Source organism: Salmo salar, unplaced genomic scaffold (assembly GCF_965601325.2).
Source record: "Salmo salar unplaced genomic scaffold, fSalSal1 ptg000742l, whole genome shotgun sequence".
NCBI lineage: Eukaryota > Metazoa > Chordata > Actinopteri > Salmoniformes > Salmonidae > Salmo > Salmo salar.
Window position 1 is genome coordinate 44,676 of NW_027675483.1, and position 11,795 is coordinate 56,470.

Consider the following 11,795-nt stretch of genomic DNA (forward strand, 5'->3'; position numbering starts at 1 on the left):
AAGGTTTGAGCAGAGGGAAGAGATGATAGGATGGAAGAGGGGAGAGTAGCGGGAGAGAGAGAGCGAAGGTTGGGACGGCGCAATACCATCCGAGTAGGGGCAGAGTGAGAAGTGTTGGATGAGAGCAAGAGGGAAAAGGATACAAGGTAGTGGTCGGAGATTTGGAGGGGAGTTGCAATGAGATTAGTGGAAGAACAGCATCTAGTAAAGATGAGGTCAAGCGTATTGCCTGCCTTGTGAGAGGGTGAGGTCAAAAGAGGAGAGGAGTGGAAAGAAGGAGGCAGAGAGGAATGAGTCAAAGGTAGACGTGGGGAGGTTAAAGTCACCCAGAACTGTGAGAGGTGAGCCATCTTCAGGAAAGGAACTTATCAAGGCGTCAAGCTCATTGATGAACTCTCCAAGGGAACCTGGAGGGCGATAAATGATAAGGATGTTAAGCTTGAAAGGGCTGGTAACTGTGACAGCATGGAATTCAAATGAGGAGATAGACAGATGGGTCAGGGGATAAAGAGAGAATGTCCACTTGGGAGAGATGAGGATTCCAGTGCCACCACCCCGCTGGCTCGATGCTCTAGGGGTATGCGAGAACACGTGGGCAGACGAAGAGAGAGCAGTAGGAGTAGCAGTGTTATCTGTGGTAATCCATGTTTCCGTCAGCGCCAGGAAGTCTAGGGACTGGAGGTTAGCATAGGCTGAGATGAACTCAGCCTTGTTGGCTGCAGACCGGCAGTTCCAGAGGCTGCCGGAGACCTGGAACTCCACGTGGGTCGTGCGCGCTGGGACCACCAGGTTAGAGTGGCAGCGGCCACGCGGTGTGAAGCGTTTGTATGGCCTGTGCAGAGGGGAGAGAACAGGGATAGACAGACACATAGTTGACAAGCTACAGAAGTGTTGTTTCTTGTATTATTGTCTCTTGTGTCTTTAGAGAACTGTTTCACTTTGATATCCTTTTTCTTCTGTCCTGATTTTCTCTTTCTTTTCTTCTGTTAAAAAGATATTCTTTGTTGTTCTTCGTTAGCTAGCTAGCTTCTTCCAAAAGAGTCCCTAGCAACTGCTTAGCAACTGGTAAACAATTCAGCTAGCTAAGATAACTACAATTTTATGAAAAATAGTTATTTTTCAAAAGCCTATCTTCTTTGTTTGTTGCTTGTTTTTTTCTCCTCTTCAGTCTTGCAGTTTCTTTTGCTTTTTTCCAACCACCATTGGTGGTCAAACTGGTACTCTTTGTAACTCAACATTTTTATTATGTATCTCGACAGAATAGACAGATCAGAGCAAATGGCTGTCACACTATCTAATGTCACATAAGACAATTTTTTTCTATTTTTTATTTAACCTTTATTTAACTGGGCAAGTCAGTTAAGAACAAATTCTTATTTACAATAACAGCCTAGGAACAGCCTAGGAACTGCCTTGTTCAGGGGCAGAATGACTAAACTTTACATTGTCAGCTCAGGGATTAGATCTAGCAACATTTTCAGTTACTGGCCCAACGCTCTAACCACTACCTGTCGCCACGAAATGTATGTATCTTTCCAAGATTGACGAAGTGTAACATGAAAAAGGAATTTGAAGTAAATGGCAACCAAAGTCAAATTTAAGAATCATTGGGGAAAAAGAGGATCTTAACAATGACCCCCAGGCTCTTCCACATCAGGAAACACATAAATACTGGCATCAGAATCACTTTATTTGACAAGTACATTTGGACATAGGCCTACCTGTAATGTAACTTAATGAATAGCTGCTGCCAGCAATAGACAATGTACAAACAGAATACAGACACAAAGTCAACACATAAAACTCTGGAGTAAAGCTGATTGACAGTGAGGATATTTACAGATGGGAAATATCTGCAGAATCACACTCAACTGGTAGAACTGGTAAACTGTTGAACAGCAAACTTTAAAGCTGACAAAGTACTATGTGAAACAGTCTAGTTACCTCGTTGCAGAAGAAGCTGTGGCCAGGCAAAGGCATATGTTTTGATTCTCACATTGATTTATGATGTATAGACTCATTCTTTTGATAATAATACATTTATCTGGTGTTTTTTTACATTTTCATGACATTATCAATAATTTCAGATAGCTGTATGTATTCATGTGTTAAAGCTACATTCAAATCTTTTAAGTTGACAAGTTAATTAATTTCACTCGTACATTTTAGCCCAGTATGTCTTTACTCTTTTGGCCCGTTGTCATCCCATCCCTCCTGACAGTCCCACTGCATGCTTCCAGAGGGAGGAGAGAGAGGATTGGACTGGACTTCGAAGACAAGAGAATAAAGAATCTCAGCAGCATGCCACCAAATCTGCCTTTACTCTTTTGGACAGTAATGTCATTTTGTTGTAGTTGTGGTCTGCTTTTTTGTATTTTGGACTGTATGTATGGCCAACATACTAGTATAAGCCATGTAACTATGTCCTGTTGGTGCAATATCTTTAATTCGTTTTCAACTGAGAAGCCATCCCTCTTGTGGCTCGTTTGTCTCTGTGTCCCATTGTTTGCATTGTGTGTGTGTGTGTGTGTGTGTGTGTGTGTGTGTTTCACACCTCTGTGTGAAGCACTGTCCAGACATTGTCCAAATAATCGTATTCATTATGATGGAAAACTGCTCCTAGATCAGCACTCCTAATCTGAGATGCTTTGTGGACAGAGTTGATCTGGCACCACTCCCCTCTGGTGCCAGTTCATCTCAACCCTCAGTTTCCTGTAATCCATGATCAGCTCCTTTGTCTTGCTGATGTTGAGGGAGAGGTTTTTGTCCTGGCACCTTCAGGAAGTCCAGTGGTCGATTTCAGAGGGAGGTGTTTATTCCCAGGGTCCTTAGATTAGTGAGGAGCTTGGAGGGCACTATGGTGTTAAACACTGAGCTGTAGTCATTAAACAGCATTCTCACATAAGTGTTCCTTTTGTCCAGGTGGGAAAGGGCAGTGTGGAGTACAATAGAGATTGCGTCATATATGGATCTGTTGGGACAGTATGCAAATTGGAGTGGGTCCAGGGTGTCTGGGATGATGGTGTTGATATGAGCCATGACCAGCCTTTCAAACGATTTCATGGACACAAATGTGAGTGCTACGGTGCAATAGTCATTTAGAAGGAAAAGGGGATACTTCATTGGTAGTACAACTGAATGCATTCAACTGAAATGTGTCTTCCGCATGTAACCCAACCCCTCTGAATCCGAGAGCTGCTGGGGGCTGCATTACTCAACATCCACATCATCAGCACCCGGGGAACAGTGAGTTAACTGCCTTGCTCAGGGGCAGAACGACAGACGGCTTAACTTGGCGTTCTTGGGTATGGGGATTATGGTGGTCTGCTTGAAACATCTGGACATTACAGACTGGGCCATGGAGAGGTTGAAAATGTCAGTGAAGATACTTGCCAGCTGGTCAGCGCATGCTCTGAGTACACGTCGTGGTAATCCATCCCTGTCCTGCAGCCTTGTGAATGTTAACCTGTTTAAAGGTCTTACTCACATTGGCTACGGAGAGTGTAATCACACAGTTGTACATAACAGCTGGTGCTCTCATTCATGGTTCAGTGTTGCTTGCCTCGAAGCGAGCATAGAAGGCATTTAGCTTGGTTGTTAGGCTCGCGTCACTGGTGCAGCTTGCGTCTGGGTTTCCCTTTATAATCCGTAATAGTTTCCAAGCCCTGACACATCTGACGAGCAACAGAGCCGGTGTAGTAGGATTCAATCTTAATCCTGTATTGATGCTTTGCCTGTTTGATGGTTCATCTGAGGACTTTGTGAGATTTCTGGATTAGTGTCCCACTCTTTGAAAGCGGTAGCTCTAGCCTTTAGCTTAGTGCAGATGTTGCCTTTAATCCATGACTGTTGTTTAGGATATGTACGTACGGTCACTGTGGGGACGACGTTGTCGATGCATAATCCAATCGGTGCAAAACGGTCCTGAAACTTACTGTCTGCTATGGACAACTTCCGTATCGCTGGTACATCTTGTTTGAGTTTTTGCTTGTAAACAGAAATTAAGAGGATGGTGTTATGGCCAAATTTGCCAAATGCAAGGTGAGGAAGAGCTTTGTATGTGTCTCTGTGTGTAGAATAGCAGTGATCTAGAGGTTTTTTTGCATGTTGTCTGTTGATAAATGGATTTTGTCTGCTTGAGATTGGAGTCTGCGGTTTGATGGCTGGTCTGGTGGAATATTTAACTGTTTGTCTGTGTCCTTGTGTTTGGGGAGGGGAAGGGGTTGGGTCTGGGTTGGCAGTTAAATGTGCAAGAGATTTTCATCCATGTGGATAAAAAAAACTACATTAAAATTCCACTAATTATTTTGTTCTAGAAATTGTTGCTGATGTACTCAGAGCCAGATTCATTGCGGTGAAGAAACTAACGCCCATGGGCGTGGCGTAGAGTTTGGCCAGGAGCATGGAGTTTGGGTTGCCAGCCAAATGGTGAATGATGGTACAGTAAAATACTGATACACACCTTTCTGGAGAGACGATGTTCTGTACTCTGCTCCTGAATATGGGCTTACTCAGGCTGTATGAGTAGAAAGACATAGTACAATGATTAATGACAGCTATGGCTGTACAGTATACATAATACACATACAGTATCTGTGTAGCTCTTAGTGATGGGCACCGATATGGAAACTCTATATCGATGTCAGTTGCATTTTTTTCAAACTGATATCAATGTCATATCGATTTTTATGAGTAACGTAATTATACATCATATTGGTTTTTATGAATAACCTGAGGGTGTGCTAGCGAATCAGATGCCTCTTCCATAGAGCTAAAAACCATTGATGTTACAGATGCTGTGAGACATGCAAGCTGAGAACGGATCAAAGACTGTTGTGTTGTGGACAAATGGTTTCCTCTATGTTTTTTTATTTACATTCCAAGTAGAATAGCAGCCTTTATGAGTATTATAATAGTAATAACACTGTATCTAAAGATTATTAAAAAACATCCTGAACACTTAACTAACTCTCCCAGCTTCACACACACACAGGAGGGGGAAGCGGCAGCAGAGGGAGAAAAATATTATAAAGTAGAGAATCCCACACACACGTGCAGAAGGTTAATTTGTTTTGCCACCAGGAAGAAGAGTCCTATGTTTTCTGCAACTCAGCCAATCCATTGGGAATAACATTGCAACTGTGTCAATGTTTCATTGTCTGTTCACTTCCATGGCTTTGTGAAGTCCAGACAACTGCATGCTGATTTCCCATTTGGACAACTGGGAATTTTCTGTCGGCATAACTTTATTTCAACAAACATAATTGTTAATGGATAGTTCATGGATAGCCTACTCACAGACACAATGAGAGAACCAATACATGATGGTTTAACCTTAATACACATTGGAAACTGTTGAGCATGAAAAACCCAGCAACGTTGCAATTCTTGACACAAACCGATGAGCCTCTCACCTACTACCAAACCCCGTTCAAAGACACTTAAATCTTTTGTTTTTTCCATTCACCCTTTGAATGGCACACATATGCAATCCATGTCTCAATTCTCTCGAGTCATAAATCCTTCTTTAACCTGTCTCCTCCCCTTCATCTACACTGATTGAAGTGGATTTAGTAAGTGACATCAGTAAGGGATCATAGCTTTCACCTGGATTCACCTGGTCAGTCTGTTATGGAAAGACAGTGTCCTTAATGTTTTGTACACTCAGTGAGTAAACGCAGCATGTAAAGTGTTGGTCCCATGTTTCATGAGCTGAAATAAAACATCTCAGAAATGTTATTTCTCTCAAATGTTGTGCACAAATGTGTTTACATCCCTGTTGGTGAGCATTTGTCATTTGCCAAGATATCCATCCACCTGACAGGTGTGTCATATCAAGAAGCTGATTAAAGATCATTACACAGGTGCACCTTCTGCTGGGGACAATAAAAGGCCACTCTAAAATGTGTAGTTTTGTCACACAACACAATGCTACAGATGTCTCATGTTTTGAGGGAGTGTGCAATTGGCATGCTGACTCCACCAGAGCTACTGCCAGAGAATTGAATGTTCATTTCTCTAACATAAGCCGCCTCCAATGTTGTTTTAAAGAATTTGGTAGTACGTCCAACAGGCTCCAAGTGTGAGCCAAGTCAGGAAGAACTGGTACTCACTAAGCAAGTAGTGTGACGTCCGATACACACATATGGTTTTGATTAAGTATTGTAGTTTGTTAAACCATTTTTTCACAATGTGAAAACAACCAAACCAAATGGAAGAAATACTATGGAACAAATAATCAAACCTTGATTTCACTATAGCAAACAAACTGTAAGAAAATGCCCCTTTTTTATGCATGCCATTGTGATAACAACAGACTGATCCAAATTGCTAGTTGGGTCATGGGGTTGGGATTTTCCGATGGGTCTGGGTTTGTTGGAACCAAAGCTAATGGTTGTTGGTTTGCTCTTAGTGGGACTATAATTTGTTGGTTTTATCCAGTTGAACCTCTGAACCAGTTTGAAAGCAATGGGAAGCTTGTTGATGGCCCATCAGCAGGCCGTTAAGTATGCTACGTTGAAGGCCTATGAGATGGTTTTGTTCCTCCAGGAACAGTCATGTATGCTCTCTTTCATAATAGTGTAGGGTAACAGCAACGATGAACCAATGTCACAATGTGACTTGTTCACATCCTTATTGGTGCTCACCATTAGTAACTGTGTACAGTACATCTCTGTTATCCTGTCTGGGCTAGGGGGCAGTATTTTCACGGCCGGATGAAAAACGTACCCAATTTAAAACAGGTTACTACTCTGGCTCAGAGACTAGAATATGCATATTATTAGTAGATTTGGATAGAAAACACTCTGAAGTTTCTAATACTGTTTGAATGGTGTCTGTGAGTATAACAGAACTCATATGGCAGGCAAAAACCTGAAAAAAAATCCAACCAGGAAGTGGATTGTAGTTTTTCAAGACTGGGCCTATTCAGTATACAGTGACTTAGGGTTCAGTTTGCACTTCCTAGGCTTCCACTAGATGTCAACAGTCTTTAGAACGTGTTTCAGGCTTTTGCAGTCAACAGAGAGCGATCAAGACCTCCTGGAGTCTGATGACCGAGAGAATGACAGGCCACAATTACGCTCATTCACGTGAGGAGGTAGCTGTGTTCCAAAACGTTTTTCAAGACACTGGAATCGTCCGGTTGGAATATTATTGAAGTTCTAAGTTAACCTCTATGGGCTAGGCGGGACGTAATCGTCCCACCTACGTAACAGCCAGTGTAATCCAGTGGTGCGATTTTCAAATACCTTAAAAATCCTATTACTTCAATTTCTCAAACATATGACTATTTTACAGCATTTTAAAGACAAGACTCTCGTTAATCTAACCACACTGTCCGATTTCAAAAAGGCTTTACAACGAAAGCAAAACATTAGATTATGTCAGCAGAGTACCCAGCCAGAAATAATCAGACACCCATTTTTCAAGCTAGCATATAATGTCACAAAAACCCAGAAGACAGCTAAATGCAGCACTAACCTTTGATGATCTTCATCAGATGACAACCCTAGGACATTATGTTATACAATACATGCATGTTTTGTTCAATCAAGTTCATATTTATATCAAAAAACAGCTTTTTACATTAGCATGTGACGTTCAGAACTAGCATACCCCCCGCAAACTTCCGGGGAATTTACTAACAATTTACTAAATTACTCACGATAAACGTTCACAAAAAGCATAACAATTATTTTAAGTATTATAGATACAGAACTCCTCTATGCACTCGATATGTCCGATTTTGAAATAGCTTTTTTGTGAAAGCACATTTTGCAATATTCTAAGTACATAGCCCAGCCATCACGGGCTAGCTATTTAGACACCCGGCAAGTTTAGCCTTCACCAAAATCAGATTTACTATTACAAAAGTTTGATTACCTTTTGTTGTCTTCGTCAGAATGCACTCCCAGGACTTCTACTTCAATAGCAAATGTTGGTTTGGTCCAAAATAATCCATCGTTATATCCGAATAGCGGCGTTTTGTTCGTGCGTTCCAGAAACTATCCGAAATGGTAAATCCGGGTCGTGCGCATGGCGCATTTCGTGACAAAAAAAATCTAAATATTCCATTACCGTACTTCGAAGCATGTCAACCGCTGTTTAAAATCAATTTTTATGCAATTTATCTCGTAAAAAAGCGATAATATTCAGACCGGGAATCTCCTTTTCGGCAAACAGAGGAAAAAACACAAAGACGGGGGCGGCCAGTGCACGCTCCTAAGCCCACAGTCCCTTGATCGGCCACTTGAGAAAGGCGATAATGTGTTTCAGCCTGGGGCTGGAATGACGACATTCAGGTTTTTCCCGGGCTCTGAGAGCCTATTGGAGCCGTGGGAAGTGTCACGTTACCGCAGAGATCCTTTGTAATGGAATGAGATGTCAAAGAAAGACAATAAATGGTCAGACAGGCCACTTCCTGTAAAGGAATCTCTCAGGTTTTGACCTGCCATTTGAGTTCTGTTATACTCACAGACACCATTCAAACAGTTTTAGAAACTTTGGAGTGTTTTCTATCCAAAGCCAATAATTATATGCATATTCTAGTTACTGGGCAGGAGTAGTAACCAGATTAAATCGGGTACGTTTTTTTATCCAGCCGTGTCAATACTGCCCCCTAGCCCTAACAGGTTAAAAAGGCCCTAAAGATTGATGTTTTACAACGTTTGACATGTTTCAACGAACGTAAATATAACTTTTTGTTGTGAAATTTTCTGTGCGCTTCCTACATTTGGATTAGCTTACTGAACGCACAAACAACAAGGAGTTATTTGGACATAAATTATGGACTTTATCGAACAAAACAACATTTATTGTGGACCTGGGATTCCTGGAAGTGCCTTCTGATGAAGATCAAAGGTAAGTGAATATTTCTAATGCTATTTATGATTTTAAATGACTCCAAAATGGCGGGTATCTGTATAGCCTGGTGTATTTTTCTGAGCGCAGTACTCAGATTATTGCAAAGTGTGCTTTCCCCGTGAAGCCTTTTTGAAATCTGTCACAGCGGTTGCATAAAGGAGATGTTCATCTATAATTCTTTGAATAACAGTTTAATATTTTATCAACGTTTATGATGAGAATTTTTGTAAATTGCTGTGCTGATTCACCGGCAGTATTGGAGGCAAAATATTTTCTGAACGTCAGGCGCCAATGTAAAATGCTGTTTTTGGATATAAATATGAACTTTATGGAACAAAACATACATGTATTGTGTAACATAATGTCCTAGGAGTGTCATCTGATGAAGATCGTCAAAGGTTAGTGTTTCATTTAGCTGTGTTTTGGGTTTTATTGACACATGTCCTTGCTTGGAAAATGGCTGTGTGATTATTTTTGTCTATGTACTCTCCTAACATAATCTAATGTTTTGCTTTCGCTGTAAAGCCTTTTTAAAATCGGACAATGTGGTTACATCAAGGAGACGTGTATCTTTAAAATGGTTTAAAATAGTCGTATGTTTGAGAAAGCTGAATGACATTTTGTTGTTTTTCAATTTGCCGCCCTGATATTTCACTGGCTGTGTCCCGCAGGTGGGACGCTACCGTCCCACCTAGCCCATAGAAGTGATGTCATCTCTGAAAATGATCTAACGGGTAACATTAAGGAAATAGAAAGGAGTGTTTATTAAAAGTATCAAGTACCATGACTTGTTGCCAGAATTTCTCAGTTTATATCAACTAACCTGGTGTTCCTCTGGTCCTCATCAACTGGGATATGTATTTTGGAAGTGTCAAACCAAACCCTGTGAATAAGAATCAATCAGAAAATCCATATCACATTATAGCTTCATTAGGGTGTAATAAATTAACAGAAACTTAAGCTTACATGTTTTGCCTTTCATTGAAGTGGTTGAAGACCACATACCTTTGGGGAGAGAGGAGAGAATCAGTTCAAGTCTGTCATGAAAACATTTCAGCCCACTAAGCTATGAAACCACACGCTATTACAGAGACTGACATTACCTGCCACAATTGATATGGTGAAAATAATGTGTAGAAAGGAACAGAAACTCACATCAATACCTTTGTCAGATACAGTGAGGGGAAAAAAGTATTTGATCCCCTGCTGATTTTGTACGTTTGCCCACTGACAAAGAAATGATCAGTCTATAATTTTAATGGTAGGTTTATTTGAACAGTGAGAGACAGAATAACAAATAAATCCAGAAAAACGCATGTCAAAAATGTTATAAATTGATTTGCATTTTAATGAGGGAAATAAGTATTTGACCCCCTCTCAATCAGAAAGATTTCTGGCTCCCAGGTGTCTTTTATACAGGTAACGAGTTGAGATTAGGAGCACACTCTGAAAGGGAGTGATTGGATTGAATGCACTTAGCTGTTTCTCTGTGCATGACAATTCTCCCTAGTTGTTACCGCCCCTTGTTAGTGGGCAAGACTGGCCATGATTGAAAATTTAAACCCTAAAATATCCAAGGATTTAGGAACATCATAGTTTTCCCTAAATATTGCAAATCTTTGGAAGATACTATCTTTATTAAGACCAGAATTATGCTATTTACACTTTGTAGTCAACTTTGGCCCTTGAATCAATGTTTGACTAATATTGATGCCACGGGATGATTTCAACCAGTGAAGTTGTTTTTCTGGTTCAGATCCTCTATGAGGTGGGTATTGCAAGTATACTTTAAGGTGGGACAAATTAGCACGCAAAGTACACTTAGTTGACATGAAATAGTACAAAAACACTACTTGAATTCTACTTTAAATGTAGGTGTCCCAAAGTAACACCATTTAAGTAACATTAAATACATGCATAGTATATAAAAATACAACCATGAAAAGTATACTGACATAGTACACCAAAGCTAGATAAAGTGCACCTTTAGTATACATGGGATATGCTAGCAACATTACTATTTGCAATTATCTTTCAGTGCCACTACAAATTCACCGACTGTATATAGAGAACACTCAAATAAAATCTTTCAAGTACAGTTTAAGGTGGGTAGATAAGGTGGGTATTACAAACACTTTTAGGTGGGTCAGTATACTTTACTCAGTACACTTAGTTGACATGAAATTGTACTATAACATCACTTTAATTCAACTTCAATTTATTTAGTACAGATTTAGCTGTTCCAAAATAACACCATTTACATACACACATAGCACATGCATAGTAATTACATAAAATATAGAAAAACACATACCCCAGAAGCAAGAAGATTCCAACAATGATAAGGAGAACAAACTGCTTTACATTTGAACTGAAACACATTGTTCTTCCAATAGTGTCAGCAAATATTTAGTTTATCCTACACTAGAAGCAATGTCCAATCAAATGAAGATATCTCAAATGAAACTAGTGGATCTAATCAGCACGCCTAGTCAAATGAGGAGGAGGAGCCTCAGCCCTTTGAACTGTACCTCCATGGACTTATACACACATCACCACGGTAACCCACACCCAAACCAGAAATAACCTGAAAATAGAGTCCTTTACCAACCAACCCTAACCACTTGTACATGTAGTATCCATCCAAATAAGAAAGTAGAGTCAAATAATGTCAAATATGACCAAATAAGGTCAAATAAGGCCTCATATTTAGCATTAATTAGGATTCCTAATGATCTACTCTTCTCGGGGACCAAACAGGAAACAACACAACAAATACATAACCTACATAATATACATAGCACTAAATTTACATTACAATGTAGTCATTTAGCAGATGCTCCCATGGATTGGCAACAAGTGTAATATTAAATAACTCTTTCACCAGTAAGTAAATCCTTGGCGAGAACTTAGGTCCTAGTTAAAGTTAT

General features: G+C 40.2%; 1 long non-coding RNA gene across 1 annotated transcript; it reads right to left on the reverse strand.

Moving 5' to 3' along the window:
• Positions 1-1,319: 1,319 nt before the first annotated feature.
• LOC123738264 (uncharacterized) lies at positions 1,320-11,317 on the reverse strand. Its single transcript, XR_014391620.1, has 5 exons — positions 11,180-11,317; positions 9,832-9,870; positions 9,689-9,748; positions 4,463-4,516; positions 1,320-2,267 (listed from the first exon to the last, which is right to left on the reverse strand). It is a non-coding gene; the product is annotated as an uncharacterized LOC123738264 (long non-coding RNA).
• Between the last annotated feature and the right edge of the window lie 478 nt (positions 11,318-11,795).